The following is a 17037-nucleotide window of genomic DNA, read 5'->3' on the forward strand; positions in this document are numbered from 1 at the left end:
CTGTGAGTCGGCTGGGGTGATATACTGTGCTCGGTGCTCCCGATGCGGCCTTCTATATATTGGTGAGACCCAACACAGGCTGGGAGACCATTTCGCTGAACACCTACGCTCCGTCCGCCAGAGAAAGCTGGATCTCCCAGTAGCCACACATTTTAATTCCATGCCTCATCCCCATTCTGATATGTCTACCCACGGCCTCCCCTACAGTAAAGATGAAACCACACTCAGGTTGGAGGGACAACACCTTATATCCCGTCTGGGTAGCCTCCAACCTGATGGCATGAACATTGACTTTTCTAACTTCTGTAAATGCGTTAATATTATTATTTCTCTCTCCTTCCCTCTCGTTATAACTCCTTGCCCATCCTCTGGGCTTTCCTCCCCCATTCTTTCTCCCTAGGCCTCCCGTCCCATGATCCTCTCCCTTCTCCAGCCTTGTATGCCTTTTGCCAATTAACTGTCCAGCTCTTAGCTCCATCCCTCCCCCTCCTGTCTTCTCCTATCATTTTGGATCTCCTCCTCCCCCTCCCACTTCCAAATCTTTTTCTATCTCTTCTTTCAGTTAGTCCTGACAAAGGGTCTTGGCCCGAAACGTCGACTGTACCTTTTCCTAGAGATGCTACCTGGCCTGCTGTGTTCACCAGCATTTTTTATATGTGTTGCTTAAACTCCTAGGTGTTATTATTTCGGAGACACTGTCACGTGCCCAGCACACAATTACAAAGAAAGCATGGCAGTGCCTCTACTTAGGGGTTTGCCAAGATTCACCATGACATCTAAAACTTTTGACAACCTTCTATAGATGTGTGGTGGAGAGTATGTTGACAGTTGCAACACAGCCTGACGTGGAAATGATGCCCTTGAATGGAAAATCCTGCAAGTAATGAATAAGGCCCAGTCCATCATGGGTAAAGCCCTCCCCACATTGAACACTTTTACATGGAGCACTGTTGCAGGAAAGCAGCATCCATTATCAGGAACCCCCACCACCCAGGTCATGCTGTCTTCTCACTGTTGCCATCAAAAAGAATGTACAGGAGCCTCAGGACTCATACCACCAAAATCAGGAACAGTTACTATCCCTCAACCATCAGGCTCTTGAACCAATGGGGATAGCTTCACTCAACTTCACTCACCCCATCACTGAACTGTTCCCACAACCTATGGACTCACTTTCAAGGACTCTTCATCTTATGTGCTTGATATTTTTTGCTTCTTTATTATTTTTATTATCTCCTTTTTTTCTTTCATTTTGTATTTGCACAGTTCATTGTCTTTTGCACATTGGTTTTCCCCCCTGTTGGTGCAGTCTTTCGTTGATTCTGTTACGGTTATTGGATTTATTGAGTATGCCCGCAAAAAAATGAATCACGGGGTTGTATATGGTGACATATACGTGCTTTGATAATAAATTCACTTTGAACTTTGAACTTTTGAACCTTGACCTGTATGAACAATATCCAGGACAAGCTTTTCACTGTATCTTGATACATGTGACAATAATAACCAATACCAATATGTAACCTAGAGCAGCATAATATTCCCAGTCAGACCCAGAATCTGGTTTATTATCACTGATATACAGTATGTCATGAAATGTGCTTTTTTTGTGGCAAGACTTAAAATTACATTACAGAAATAAATGAATAAATAGTGTGAAGGATGAATAGTGAGGCAGTGTTCATGGACCGTTCAGAAACCTAGATGGCGGAGGGGAAGAAGCTGTTCTTAAATCATTGTGTGTGTGCCTTCAGGCTCCTGTACCCTCCCTGATGGTAGTAATGAAAAGACGGCATGTCCCGGATGTTGAGATTTCCTCCGTCCTCTGGCCTCCCACCTCCCACATGCCAGCGACATCTGGATCCGACGCAAGATGGTGCCAGCAAAAAATGCGACCCATGGTGACGTCCTACAGACAATATGCAAACCTATTTCTTTTCCTTCTTCTCCTTTCAAATATGACTCTACTACTAAGCTGCGTGCGACTGGAACCTGTAGTTCGTATTCTGATGGTGTGTTTTTGGACTGAATGAGCAATCTGGTGCTTTGCTGTCTCCGAGGGAATTTGGTGAGGTTTGGAGGTAAGCCCGTGATTGATTCCATTGCCTCAGTCCGACTGAGGCATCGAGCAAGGTTGAGCGAGTGTTTGGCACCGCCTGCCTGCGTTTGACTGGTCTTCCTCTCCCTCTCGCTAGCTGCTGCAGGAGGAAAGGTCTTGGGTTCCATGTTGCAAGGGTTGAACGGCGAGGCTGTGGACTCGCTTTGGGGGACTTTGAGGTTCGTGGTGCATGTGTTTCTGGATTCTGGTCACTCTTTTTTTGTGCTGCTTTTGAGTGGTTTGTTCGGGACAATCGACATGGATGGAGCGCTTCAGCAAAGAACGGCTCTGTGTGCAGCCTACAGTGGGCTAGCAATGCTGAACTTAACTAAACTGAATACCACTGTACCTACTCCTGGTTTGAGGTTTAATATTCTTTGTGATGTCCACCCACTTTTTGCCTTTTGCATAATTTGTTCTTTTTTTGCATGTTGGTGTTTCATGTTTTCTTGAATGGATTCCGCGGCGTTTCTTTCTCGTGGCTGCCTGAAGGAGGATGGATCTAATTCTGTATACATACTTAGATAATAAAAGTACTTTTAATCTTTGAAATGACTGCGGTAAATACCCCTGGTGTGTGGGTGAGTGCTGGAATTTCAGGAGAACAAAATGGGTCCAATGTAAATGGACGCTTGATTGTCTGCATGGACTCAATGGGCCGAAGGGCCTGTTCCTGTCCTGTGCTATAATGACTTAATTTGGGTGGCACCATAGCATAGCGGTTTGCACAATCTCTTCATAGCCAATTGGGGTTTGATTCCGGCTGCTGTCTGTAAGGAGTTCATACCTTTTCCCCACGACCGCATGTGTTTCCTCCAGGTGCTCTGGTTTCCTCCCACATTCCAAAGACGCACGGGTTAGGGTTAGTGAGTTTGGGCATGCTTTGTTGGCGCCAGAAGCATGGCAACACTAGTGGGCTAATCTTTTGACGTAACCAACGTATTTTACAGTGTGTTTCAATGTTTCGATGTACATGTGACAAATAAAACTAATCTTTAAATCTATGAAGTGGTGCTTGACAGTCTTGATGCAGCCCGAACACTTCCATGTCCTCTCTTAGAAAATGGTAGCTGCCTTTAACTTCCCAACTAACCCATAATATGCCAGGAAGACCCCAGTAATAGACAAAGCTTCGCTTCAAACACTGCTCTATTGAAGGCATGTAATAACAAAGGAGTGTGTATATTGCCCCAAAAGGCTGTGCCTCGAGTCAACGATACGAGAGAAACAGTAACATCTGACACGTAGCAAATATTTGTCTTTTACTTGTTCACATCATGAGGGAGGAAAGGAGATTAGAAGAGCTTAAACTGAAGCCTCGTATCAACAGCTGAGAGAATGACGAGAGATTTATTCTCACTGTCTTTCCAGTCACCATTTTGAATGATCGATTAGACCTTCCCCATTGGCTGATGTGGATTTAACACAGTGACAAAAGGCAAAGTAAATATCCCACCAGCTCGCAGTTGAACTTCCACTTTTTATTCTGCCTTGTCTCTTTTCTCCGTTCTTCACAGCCCCACTAGCCCATGGATGATCTGACACTGAAGATCAACACGGCGGCATAGCAGTTAACACAACGCCGTTTCAGTTTGGGGCATCGGGGTTCGGATTCCAGTTCCGCCACTGTCTGTAAAAAGTTTGTACTTCCTTCACGTGAGTGCGCGGGTTTCCGCCATGTGCTCCGGTTTCCTCCCACGTTCCAAAAATGTACGGGTTAGTGCGTTAATTTGCCCATTGTAAATCGTCCTGTGATTAAGCTAGGTTAAGTAGGTGGGTTACTAGGCAGTGCGACTTGTTGGGCACCATAGAAACCATAGAAACTACAGCACAGAAACAGGCCCTTTGGCCCTTCTTGGCTGTGCTGAACCATTTTCTGCCTAGTCCCACTGACCTGCACACGGACCATATCCCTCCATACACCTCCCATCCATGTATCTGTCCAATTTATTCTTAAATGTTAAAAAAGAACCCGCATTTACCACCTCGTCTGACAGCTCATTCCATACTCCCACCACTCTCTGTGTGAAGAAGCCCCCCCCTAATGTTCCCTTTAAACTTTTCCCCCCTCACCCTTAACCCATGTCCTCTGGTTTTTTTCTCCCCTTGCCTCAGTGGAAAAAGCCTGCTTGCATTCACTCTGTCTATACCCATCATAATTTTATATACCTCTATCAAATCATCCCTCATTCTTCTACGCTCCAGGGAATAAAGTCCTAACCTATTCAACCTTTCTCTGTAACTGAGTTTCTCAAGTCCCGGCAGCATCCTTGTAAACCTTCTCTGCACTCTTTCAACCTTATTTATATCCTTCCTGTAATTTGGTGACCAAAACTAAACACAATACTCCAGATTCGGCCTCACCAATGCCTTATACAATCTCATCATAATATTCCAGCTCTTATACTCAATACTTTGATTAATAAAGGCCAATGTACCAAAAGCTCTCTTTACGACCCTATCTACCTGTGACGACACTTTTAGGGAATTTTGTATCTGTATTCCCAGATCCCTCTGTTCCACTGCACTCCTCAGTGCCTTACCATTAACCCTGTATGTTCTACGTTGCTTTGTCCTTCCACTTGACCAGATTTTCATTCTCCCCCCTATATGCTGATTCATCACCACCTTTGATTCAGCCGACGACAGTGGTGTTGTCCGTTGACTTAATTAGGGTGTTGTACTCTGCTTAGACTCGCAGCCATAAGTGTAAAGTGAGTAGCTCGGGGGCCTCAGCACACAGCAGAACAGAAAGCACCTGTGCTGCTGAAGATTGTGGAGGAGATGCTGTTGCCAATCCAAACTGAATGGGGTCTGCAAGTGAGCAAATCCAGGATCCAATTGCACAAAGAGGTATTGAGGCCAAGGTCTTGAAACTTTTTGGTTAGTTTTGAGAGGATGATAGTATTGAATGCCAAGGTGTAGTCAATAAAGATGTATGAATCATTGCTGTCCAGATGTTCCAGGGTTGATTGAAAAGCCAACGAGACCTGGCTCATCCAGGGCTTCCAGTTGAGGAAGTGTCTGAATGAATTTGTGGGGACACACTTGCCTACAACTGGTTTCTATGAAGTCTGTGACAACCATGGCAGATGCATTCAGATCCACAGATGAGTCCTTGAACACAGCACAGTCCACTGACTCGAAGGAATCCTGTAGCCACTCCTCTGCCTCCCACAACTACCTTTTCATTGTGCTAATCTCTGGAGTCTTACTCTTTAACTCCTGCCCGTATGCAGTGGGGAGAAGGGCAGCCAAGTGATCAGATTTCCTGAAATGCAGTCTGAGCGTGGAGCAGTAGATGTTCCTTATCTTAGTATAACAGTGGTCTAGTGTGTTAGGACCTCTGGTGCTACAGGTTATATGCTGATGGTAATGAAATATCTTTATTGTCATTGCATAGTGCAATCTGTCATGCAACAATACAGCGACAATGAGTTTGCAACTCTGTACTCAATGCTATAAAACAAATAAAATAAATAAACAATAAATAAAATCAAGTAACCAGCCAGTACAAGCAATGCCCAGCAGTACAAAAGCACAACTCAGATGCATGACAGCCATAAAACCGGTATTAAAGTAGCAATATAACAAATTTATGGATGATGCTTGATTGATTGGTTCAGAGCAATAATAGCTCTGGGGGAAAAGCTATTTTTGGGCAGGGCTTATAATTGGGCAGGGTTTTCTTCCAACAAGCCTGGTGGAAGTCTCTGACTATGATATGAAATGCATCAGGATGGACTGTCCATGGATCTCCCACCCGGCACTTATTCCTGTAAGCGTAAGTGCTACACCTGTCCCTACACCTCCTCTCTTGCCACCATTCGGGCCCCAAATAGTCCTTCCAGGTGAGGCAACACTTCACTTGTGAGTCTGTTGGGGTCATCTATTGCATCCGGTGCTCCCGGTGCGGCCTCCTCTGCATCAGTGAAACCCGACGCAGACTGGGGGATCACTTCGTCAAGCACCTCTGCTCCGTCCACCACAACAGACAGGATCTCCCAGTAGCCACCCACTTTAACTCTGCTTCCCATTCCCATTCAGATATGTCCATACATGGCCTCCTCTACAGCCGGGATGAGGCTAAACTCAGGTTGGAGGAGCAACACCTCATACACCATCTAGGTTGTCTCCAGCCCCTTGGTATGAATGTAGAATTCTCCAACTTCTGGTAATTCCCTCCCCCTCCCTTCCTCTATCCCTATTTCACTCTGCCCCCTCCCCCAACTGCCTATCACCTCCCTCATGATTCCGCCTCCTTCTACTACCCATTGTGTTTTCCCCTATTCCTTCTTCACCTTTCCTGCCTGTCCCCTCCCTGCTTCCCCTCCCCCACCCCTTTATCTTTCCCCTTACTGGTTTTTCACCTGGAACCGACCAGCCTTCTCCTTTCCACCCTCCCCCCACCTTCTTTATAGGGCCTCTGCCCCTTCCCTCTACAGTCCTGATGAAGGGTTCCGGCCCGAAACGTTGACTGATCGTTTCCACGGATGCTGCCCAACCTGCTGAGTTCCTCCAGCGTGTTGTGAGTGTTGCTTTGACCCCAGCATCTGCAGAGTATTTTGTGTTTTCGATGGGCTGTTCCTTTTTTCACAACACTCGGTACTATATGCCAGTGATTACAAACCTGATCCTGATTCTGATTCATACCGAGTGATCACAGCCGGATAAAGTAGACTGCTTCAATAGAAGCCTCCATCAATAAAAAGCCAGGCAAACATTTGCCCTTTCATGAGCAGAACACAAAGACACTTAGCTACACAAATAGCAACCCTGTCTCCGTTCCGTCCAGTTCCACACCGCCTCCCACTTTCACCGCTGTCTTCTGCTGCCTTCAAGGCTAATATTGACATGTCCTTTTACATACTACACAATCCTAGTTCGTCTGTTTACAGTTGTATTTAACCAGCATTAGAACAACATTTGCAGTTATCAGCCCATATAACAGCAACCATTCAGTGTTAGTGTGTTTTATGACCGCCACTCTATCTCTGAGTTTACTGCTGAGAAGCATAGTGCTTCTAAGTGATACTCCTGCTCATATTAAAATGTAATCTGTCACCGTGTGATTACAAGCCTGTATATTGCCTCTGTATCTAGTGTACACATTCATTCCCCCTTCACAATAGGTAGTTACCTAAACACAGGAAATCTTTCGGCAAACATTGCTCCGTGTATCATGGTAAACAAGTGGAGGGGGAGGGAAATCTCCAGGCCATAAACCACTGTTCATTAGCCCTTGGGCTGCTGGGGTGAGTGTCTCCTACAAGTCTGTTAGAGGGTGGTGAAGCTGCCCAGGTGCAGGATGGGAGACCAAAAGAAGCTTTTGTTTCCCAGGTCTGTGGGTGCTGGATCTCCAGAGCAGGAATGCGAGCAAACCTTGGAGGAAAATCAGAGGGGGCTTTCAGTAAGCTGAGAGCTGGGGCCAATATCCAGAGGTCAGTGCAATCTGGAGACCAAGCCAAAGGTCAAAGACCAGAGGTCAGCAAGTCCAGAGGTAGAAAGCCTGAAATCTGAGCACCGGTCCGGAGATAGAAGCCCAAAGGTTGGGTACCGAAGTCTGCAAGACCGGAGGTAGAAGCCTGAAGGTCAAAGCCCCTGAGTTGGTTTGTCCAGAGGTCAGATGTCTATGAGTCTAGGACAGGGACTGGAGGTTGGAGACCCGATGTGAGTCTGGGGCCAAGGACTGGAGGCCCTGAGGTAGCCTGTCCTACAATTGGATGTCCGTTTGTGTGTGTGAGTGGGTGGGAGGATTGGAATGTTGTTGTTGTTTGTGTTCTGCTGAACATTGTGGGCACGCTATGTTGGCGCTACTTGCCCTTTTTCAAAGTTTCGGACGATAAACTAAATTTAACTTCCACATAGTAAAGAATATTTTTTAACGTATTAAAGAGCTTTCATCTTTAACAGTGAAATACATCATTTGTGTCAATGACCAACACAGTGCAAGGATGTGCTGGGGATAACCTGCAAGTGTCACCATGCTTTTAGTGCCAACATAGTGTGCCCACTAACTTCCTAACCCTAACCATGTGTATTTGAAATGTGTGTGGAAACCAGAACACCCAGAGGCAATCCACACAGTCACAGGGAGAACATACATGCTCCTTACAGACAGAGGCAGGAATAGAACCTCGATCAGTGATCACTGACATGGTAAAATGTTTGGCTAACCACCATCGGTGGTGTGCAAGTGGAACAGGTCAAAAGCTTTAAGTTCCTCAGGGTCAATATCACAAATGACCTGACTTGGTCCAACCAAGCAGAGTCCACTGCCAAGAAGGCCCACCAGCACCCTTACTTCCTGAGAAAACTAAAAAAATTTGGCCTCAAATAAAACCCTCACTAATTTTTATAGGTGCACCGTAGAAAGCATTCTTCTAGGGTGCATCACAACCTGGTATGGAAGTTGTCCTGTCCAAGACCGAAAGAAGCTGCAAAAGATCGTGAACACGGCGCAGCACATCACACAAACCAATCTTCCGTCCTTGGACTCACTTTACACCGCACGCTGTTGGAGCAGTGCTGCCAGGATAATCAAGGACACGACACACCCAGCCAACACACTTTTCATCCCTCTTCCCTCTGGGAGAAGGCTCAGGAGCTTGAAGACTCATACTGCCAGATTTGGGAACAGCTTCTTTCCATCTGTGATAAGACTGCTGAACAGATCCTGACCCGGATCTGGGCCGTACCCTCCAAATATCCGGACCTGCCTCTCGGTTTTTTGGCACTACCTTACTTTCCATTTTTCTATTTTCTATTTATGATTTATAAAGTATGCTAGTGCGCCACACCCACCTCATATTTGCCTGGGTTGCATTCCATCTACCTTTTCTTTGCCCATCCTACCAGCTAATCAAGTTGTTCTCTACCTGGTCATTCCTCGCTTCTCTGGGTACAAGTTAATCCTGCCCCCCCCACCAAAGAACCTTTTCAAATAATTTCACCACCGTTGACACTGGACTCAATTGCCTTCCATTTCTTGACTGACTCCTGTTGCCCTTCTAGATAGAGATGCCACAGTTTTTGTCCTCCAGTGATATGGGAGATTTGAACACTTCTGTCAAAGCCCCAGTGATCTCCTTCCTTCCCTCCTAAAGAAGCCTGGATACATGTCATCAGAGTTTGGGGGTCTATCTGTCTCTACTCCCACTAAGACACGAATGCAACGAGATGTCCTGATGAAGGGTCCCAGCCCATAACGTCAACTGTTCCCTCATTCTCATAGATGCTGCCCAACCTGCTGAGTTCCCTCACCATTATGTGTGTGTATGTGTGTGCTGCTCTGGATTTCCAATATCTGCTGATCCACTTGTGTTTAGGACACTAATGTTTCCTCCTCAAATGGGAATTTGTTCTGAAATTCCACCTTTCAGTCCCTGAATTCTCCACCTGATATTCTCCTCTTTAGTTCAGATGAAAAGCTTTCATGGTGGGGGATGTCCTCTTACACAGAGAGCGATCGGGTGTCTCCTACTGCTACTGGAGGCAAATATGATAAAGGTGTTTAGGAGGTTCTGAAAGCAGCATATAAATGTGCAGAGAATGGAGGGATGTGGTTATCCTGTAGGTAGAAGGAATTTGTGTAGTTAAGCATTTAATTTCTAGTTTAAGTTGTTCAGCACAGTGTTATGGGTGAAAGGGCCTGCCCCTGTGCTGTATTGTTGTATGTTGTATTTTCTATCTACGTTAAATCATGAGCCCTGTGGCATCTGCGGCTTGCCGTAAAACATGGAGCTCTTAGGGTTCTTGAGCTCCAGTTAATCATTATCATAACTGGAGTTCTTAAACCCAGTGTTTTTGGTTTAATCCGGTCAAATTAATTGTGACTGGCATGGGATTCCCACATTCTGTGATTATTTAAAGAGGACTCTCGTTCAATGCCTTAGCGGAGTCATTGTGTTGGAGGAAGTGAATTGTCTTGCAGTGTCACTCGGTGGCTTCTCCAAGAGTCTGCTGGTATTCCTACGTTTAACCTATTGTTTCCGTTTCCTCATGGGGAATCTGTCCCGTTCTGCTCCTGGATCAAGACGTGAGCCTGACGCACCGCGCTTCCCGGCTTGAGTCATTGCCAGCACATCCTGTGACTGACAGCCTGCCTTAGCTGGATCCAGCCCATCATCCGAGAGCATACCGTAACATTAAAACCTCACCTACATCCTTGGCCTCCATGAAAAGATTGCCACATTGCAACATAGTCATAAGGTTGTAGAATCATACAGTACAGAAACAGGCCCTTCAGCCCAGCTAGTCCATGCTGATCAAGGTCCCTCCTACAAGCTAATGCCATTTGCCTGTGTTTGGTTCATAACCTTCTGAACCTTTCCAATCCACGTATAAGCTCAGTGGCCACTCCTGTACCTAACAAAGTGGCCACCGAGTGTATGTTCATGGTCTTCTGCTGCTGTAGCCCGTCCACATCAAGGTTTAACGTGTTGTGTGTTCAGAGATGCTCTTCTGCGCACCACGCAGTTATTTAAGTCACTGTTGCCTTCCTGTCAGCTTGAACCACTCTGGCCATTCTCCTCTGACCTCTCATTAACAAGGCATTTTCGCCCACAGAACTGCTTCCCACTGGACGTTATTTGGTTTTTTTTGCACCATTCTCTGTAAACTTTAGAGACTATTGTGGATGAAAATCCCAGGAGGTCAGCAGTTTCTGAGATACTCTGGCACCAACAATCATTCCACGGTCAAGGTCACTTAGATCACATTTCTTTCCCATTCTGATGTTTGGACTGAACAACAATGAATCTTGTGACCATGTCTGCATGCCTTTATACATTGAGCTGTTGCCACATGATTGGCTGATTAGATATTTGCTGATATATGTAAATATTAGGAGTAAAGAGTCAACATTGAGGTCCAAGGCCATTCATCAGTCCCAGCCCAAAAATCAACTGATTAATCCTTTACATAGATGCTGCCTGACCTGCTGAGTTCCCTCAGCATTTTGTTTGCGTTACGCTGGATTTCCAACATTTGCAGAATCGCTTGTGTCCATCCTTTGCACCTCCGTTTTCTGAATTCTCTCCCCATTTAGAGAATAGTCTTCTCCATTATTCCTTCTTCTAAAGTTCATGACCATTCACTTTGCTACACAGCAGGTAAAATTCTCCAGATAAACCACTACAAATTACCAAGGTGATTCTGTCACTGTCAGCCAAGACTATGACCTTCACCAACTCAACAGACAAAAACAACAACCATCGTGTGGAGATGCCACCCATTCTAACCTCTGCTTCAAGCCGGAGACCGTTCTGCGTTGGAAGTACATCTCCTTCACTAGGTCTAAATCCAGGAAATCCCTCCCTAACGGCATCTTCACCAGAAAGAAAGCAGCTCTGAGAAAAGTTCAAATTTAATTGTCGTTCATCTACCCCCATGAATACAGACAAACAAAATGACGTTCCTCCGGGGCCAAGGTACAAAACACGGTACCAACAGTCACACATAGCACAAAGCACGTAGTCATAGTCATACTTTATTAATCCCGGGGGAAATTGGTTTTCGTTACAATTGCTACATAAATAATAAATAGTAATAGAATCATAAATAGTTAAATAGTAATATGTAAATTATGCCAGTAAATTATGAAATAAGTCCAGGACCAGCCTATTGCCTCAGGATGTCTGACCCTCCAAGGGAGGAGTTGTAAAGTTTGATGGCCACAGGCAGGAATGACTTCCTATGACGCTCAGTGCTGCATCTCGGTGGAATGAGTCTCTGGCTGAATGTACTCCTGTGCCCACCCAGTACATCCTGTAGTGGATGGGAGACTTTGACCAAGATGACATGCAACTTGGACAGCATCCTCTTTTCAGACACCACAGTAGGAGAGTCCAGTTCCATCCCCACAACATCACTGACCTTACAAATGAGTTTGTTGATTCTGTTGGTGTCTGCCACCCTCAGCCTGCTGCCCCAGCACACAACAGCAAACATGATAGCACTGGCCACCACAGATTCGTAGAACATCCTCAGCATCGTCTGGCAGATGTTAAAGGACCTCAGTCTCCTCAGGAAATAGAGACAGCTCTGACCCTTCTTGTAGACAGCCTCAGTGTTCTTTGACCAGTCCAGTTTATTGTCAATTCATATCCCCAGGTATTTGTAATCCTCCACCATGTCCACACTGACCCCCTGGATGGAAACAGGGGTCACCGGTACCTTAGCTCTCCTCAGGTCTACCACCAGCTCCTTAGTCTTTTTCACATTAAGCTGCAGATAATTCTGCTCACACCATGTGACAAAGTTTCATACCGTAGCCCTGTACTCAGCCTCATCTCCCTTGCTGATGCATCCAACTATGGCAGAGTCATCAGAAAACTTCTGAAGATGACAAGACTCTGTGTCATCTTGAACAGTTGAAGTCCGAGGTGAAACTGGTGAAGAGAAAGGGAAACAAGACAGTCCCCTGTGGAGCCCCAGTGCTGCTGATCACTCTGTCGGACACACAGTGTTGCAAGCACACGTACTGTGGTCTGCCACATACTGTGGCACACTATAGTTATGATAGCAGAAAAACAATCACAAGAAAATAACATAGCCCAAATCCCTTAGTAGCACGGCCTGTAGATTGATGGAGCATGGGATGGTGTCCTGGAGCCATGTTTCTGCAAGAACAAGTACACAGCAGTTCCTCATCAGCCACAGATGAAGGCAATCCAGTTTGTCTTCCACCGAGCAAACACTGGAGTGCAGCACCAACGGGAGGGGCCTGACACCAACTCAGTAGGGGTATCAATGTGCCACCTACCCCCCCTCGTGACCTCTGCTCTCTCCTTCACCGCCTCCAGCGTCTCTTTTCCTGAGCGACTGCAGCAGGCGACACTGCAGCACGAGAGCCTGGTTCACACGACAACTGAGCAAGCGCAGCCTTCGGTCTTGCCAAGGAACCAGTGAACCGGACTTGCTGTTCTCTGCATTGCCAAAGTCCAACGGGGTCTTGTGATCACAAGCAAAACATCCAAGACAAAAAGTTGCCACATCATCACCTCCTCAAGGACAGCTGGGACAGGCAATAAGTATTGGACTTGGCAGCAACACCCAGATCCTGAAAATTAATTTCATAAAAAACACATTATGCTCCAAGTGACTAATGGAAATGAAAACTTAAAATTTACACATGAGATTCCTCCTTCTGCTATTTAATATTTAAATTTAATGAGGTAATGCCTCTGTTAAAAGGCCAATGTCATTAAATGGTCGTTATTTTTCTCAGTAATGTCTGACCTACATTTCTCTTCAGATCCTGTTAAATGCATTTAAATTAATTATTCTAATGATTAAAAAGATTTGGAGTGCGCGATTTGTGATTTTCAGGGTAGGCATGTTACAGTCAAACATTGCAATTTTTGCAATGTATTTATTGCAGGGCACATGGAAGTGTAGCAGTTAGCACAATGCTATTACAGCTCGGGGCGTTGGGTTCCCAGTTCGGTTCCAACTGCTGTCTGTAAAGACTGTGTACGTTCACCATATGAACCTGTAGGTTTCCTTTGTGTGCTCCGGTTTCAGTCTAAAGATGGACCGGTTGGTAGGTTAACTGGTCATGGTAAATTGTCCCACGATTACTTAATGCCCATTACCCCGCTGGCACTAGGGGCAGCAATGAATGTCCTCCATCTCTGGCAGTGTTCAGGGCTTCCTTCATCATGTCAGTAGCTTCCCCTTGGTTTTTACTACTGTCAGCTATGCAAGTCCCAGGTGGAGACTCAGGAATACCATCGCACTCAGATGTAGAAGAATTCTTCATTGCTGTTTCTGTAACAATTTTGTTTTACCAGTCAGGGTTTTCAGAGGACTGGTGGACCACTCTTGGTCTGGCCTCTACCCTTTGACCTATTTGTCATGAGTGATCCTACTACAATGCCCTGACTCCAGCCAACATAGCTCTCTGGGACAGTGAGGCATGCGAGCCTCCAAAACAAATGACAAATTTGTGGTCTATTTGAAAGTGTCCCATGATTAGGCAAGGGTTAATTAGGTGGGTTGCTGGGCAGCACAGTTTGTTGAGCTAGAAGGGACTACTGCAGGCTGAATCTCTAAATAAAAATAAAAATAAAAATAAATAAATAAAATGATAAAATTGGGTGGCAGGGTGAAGATTCGTCTCTACCAAAGGAGGTGTGAGGTGCTCCTTCCCTCCACTAGCCTGCGGGTCACCCTTGGACAAGGTGTAGCACCTGCTTAGCCTCCCACCTGATCAGGGTCATGTGAAGCCATGGGAACAGGTGGTAGATGGTCGTATGAGCAGCTGATGCATATCACAAGACCTGGCTATGTGATGACTGTCACCAGGCAGACAATCTCTGAAGAGTATTGATAATGGCTGGGGTTGCCGGTCTTGTAAAGTCACTGCCCAGAAGAAGGCAATGGTAAACCACTTCTGTAGAAAAAATTGCCAAAAACGTTCATGGCCATGGGACTGCCAGTCTCCCCTTTCACTGTCAAGATGGCTGATATCTCTCTGTCCCTTGTTAGTGAGAGGGAGAGCCTGTGGCATGTCAAACTGTTGGGTACACAGTAGTTTTTGTTGACTGCAGATCACGGTCTCTCCTTGGGTTGCTTTGCTGTTGCTCAGTGGCTGGTGGGTGCTGACACTTTTTTCTGAAACGGGCAGGGGGAGGGGGGATGTTGATACTTCCTGGTCCTTGCGGAGGGAGGGGGGAGGTTGATACTAGCTGATCCTTGCGGAGGGAGGGGGAGGGGGCTTTGGGGTTCTGTTGTTCTTCTGTTGTCCATATTTTTGGGGTTCTTCAGTTTTTCTTGGATGTCTGCGAAGACAAGTGTTTCAGGTTGTATACTGTATACATTCTCTGAAAATAAATGGAATCATTTGATCACCTACGTCATACACAGGGCACATAATGATGACATTTTCCCATGACCGGAGCAGGCGGCCACCCTGGATGAGGCCTGCTCTCGATGCAACCAACATAGCAGCCTTTCAAACCAACAAGATGTGATGGGGAGATTCATTTACTTTCCTCTTAAATTCTGGTAGATTCTGTTTCTGGTAAAACTTCTCTGAACTGCGACCGTAATATCATAGAACTAATTGTGTGCTTTGGATTGTCCTGCTCTTACAAGAAGTGCTACAGAAAGGTGCTGGGGTATGTTACCAACACTCGTGCTCATGGAAACTCTGGGGTAATGGGCAGAAAGGGAAGAGAATCAAAAATTAAAAGACAAAATGAAACATTTTTATCAAAGCACGTACATGTCACCATATACTATGCTGAGATTCATTATACAGGAAAATAAATACAATAGAATTTACGAAAACTATACATAAACAAAGAGTGCCAAGCAACCAGCGTGCAAAAGAAGAGAAACTGGAAATAAAAATAATACTGAAACTATCAGTTGTAGAGTTGAAAAGGTGTCTGTGGGTTGTGGAATCAGTTCAGTGTTATGGTGATTGAAGTTATTCCTGCCATTTCATGAGCCTAAAAGTTGTAGGGTAAGAACATGGAACATTGCAGCTGAGGAACAGGCCCTACAGCCCACAACGTTGTGCCGAACCAGCTAAAAAGCAAATCAAAAACACCCACAGACACTAATCCTTCCTACCTACACCATGTCCATATCCCTCCATCTTCCTTACATCCACGTGCCTATCCAAACGCCTCTTAAAAGCCTCTGATGTATTTGCCTTTACCACCATACCAGACAGCGCATTCCAACATCTATGACTCTCTGAGTAAAAAAATTTACCCCTCACATCCTCTTGCGAGCCTACCCCCACCCCCCTCACCTTCAATGCATGCTCTCTGATATTAGAAATTTCTACCCTGGCAAGCAGATACGCCCTGTCCACTCTATCGATGCCTCTTTTATACTTGTAAACCTCTGTTAGATCTCCCCTCAGCCTCCGACGCTCCAGAGAAAACAACCCAAGTTTATCCAGCCTCTCGTGATAGCACATGCCCTCCAAACCAGAGAGCATCCTGGAAAACCTCTTCTATATCTTCTTCAAAGCCTCAACATCCTTCCTATAGTTGGGCGACCAGAACTGTGTGCAATACTCCAAAAGTGGCCTAACCAGAGTTTTATAAAGTCGTAACATAACCTCTTGACTTTTGAGCTCAGTCCCTTGACTAATAAAAGTAAGCGCTCCATTAACCTTCTTAACCACCCTATCAACTGTGTAGCCACTTCTAAGGAGCTATGAACCTGAATCCCAGATCCCACTGCTCAACAACACTGTTCAGAATCTTGCCCTTAACAGTGTACTGTTCCTTGCATTTTCCCTACCAAGATGCAACACCTCACATTTACCTGAGTTAAGCTCCATCTGCCTGTCCCCGAAGCTGGTGGTGTGGGACCAAAGGCTCCTGTACCTCCTATCAGATGGTAGTAGTGAGAACGGTTCATGGCCTGGATGGTGGGGTTCTTTGATGACGGATGCTACTTTCCTGAGGCAGCGCTCCTTGTAGATGTGTTCAATGGTGGGGGGGGCTTTGCCTGTGATGGACAGAGCTGTATCTTGAGAAAACAAACCCTGTGCCAATCACCTAGCCAGAGGCCTGGGAATATGAGAAAGTTGATATGATTGCACTGACTCTCACCAATCACATTCGAAGCCGTTGGCTAATTAGTCATTTGAGCTTGCAAGTGGGGAGAGAGATGAGACAGGTCTTTAAGTGCCGTCAAGCCAAGTACACAGGAGGTTTCTTTAATTGTAGGAATGATTTACCTTCAAGAACTACCTACAGTCTGTACAATTATATTGATAATATGTAGAAGCTTTGAAAAGTAATTGGTCTAGTGGGTATATTTAGCTGACTTTGAACTAATTGGCGTAAATTGTTAATGCGTTTTTTGTGCTGTTGCTGTTGTTTGGACAAAATTTGCATTTTCCTTAGAAACATCATCCTAGACCTGTTCGGTTGAAATGTTAAATTGACTAGCGTGAGACGGGTGGC

At 45.6% G+C, this 17037-nt stretch overlaps 1 protein-coding gene across 17 annotated transcripts in view; it reads left to right on the forward strand.

Moving 5' to 3' along the window:
* The window catches only part of LOC134355783 (uncharacterized), a 131786-nt gene that overhangs the window by 41353 nt on the left and 73396 nt on the right, over positions 1 to 17037 (forward strand). The window contains exon 3 of one of the 17 annotated variants that reach the window (XR_010020200.1): positions 3616 to 6138. The exons of the other annotated variants lie outside the window; for them this stretch is intronic. The gene's annotated coding sequence lies outside the window, so the exon portion shown is untranslated. Of the gene's footprint in view, positions 1 to 3615; positions 6139 to 17037 lie in introns of those variants that run through there. 17 annotated transcript variants of the gene reach the window in all.

This window comes from Mobula hypostoma, chromosome 13, assembly GCF_963921235.1.
Source record: "Mobula hypostoma chromosome 13, sMobHyp1.1, whole genome shotgun sequence".
Lineage (NCBI taxonomy): Eukaryota > Metazoa > Chordata > Chondrichthyes > Myliobatiformes > Myliobatidae > Mobula > Mobula hypostoma.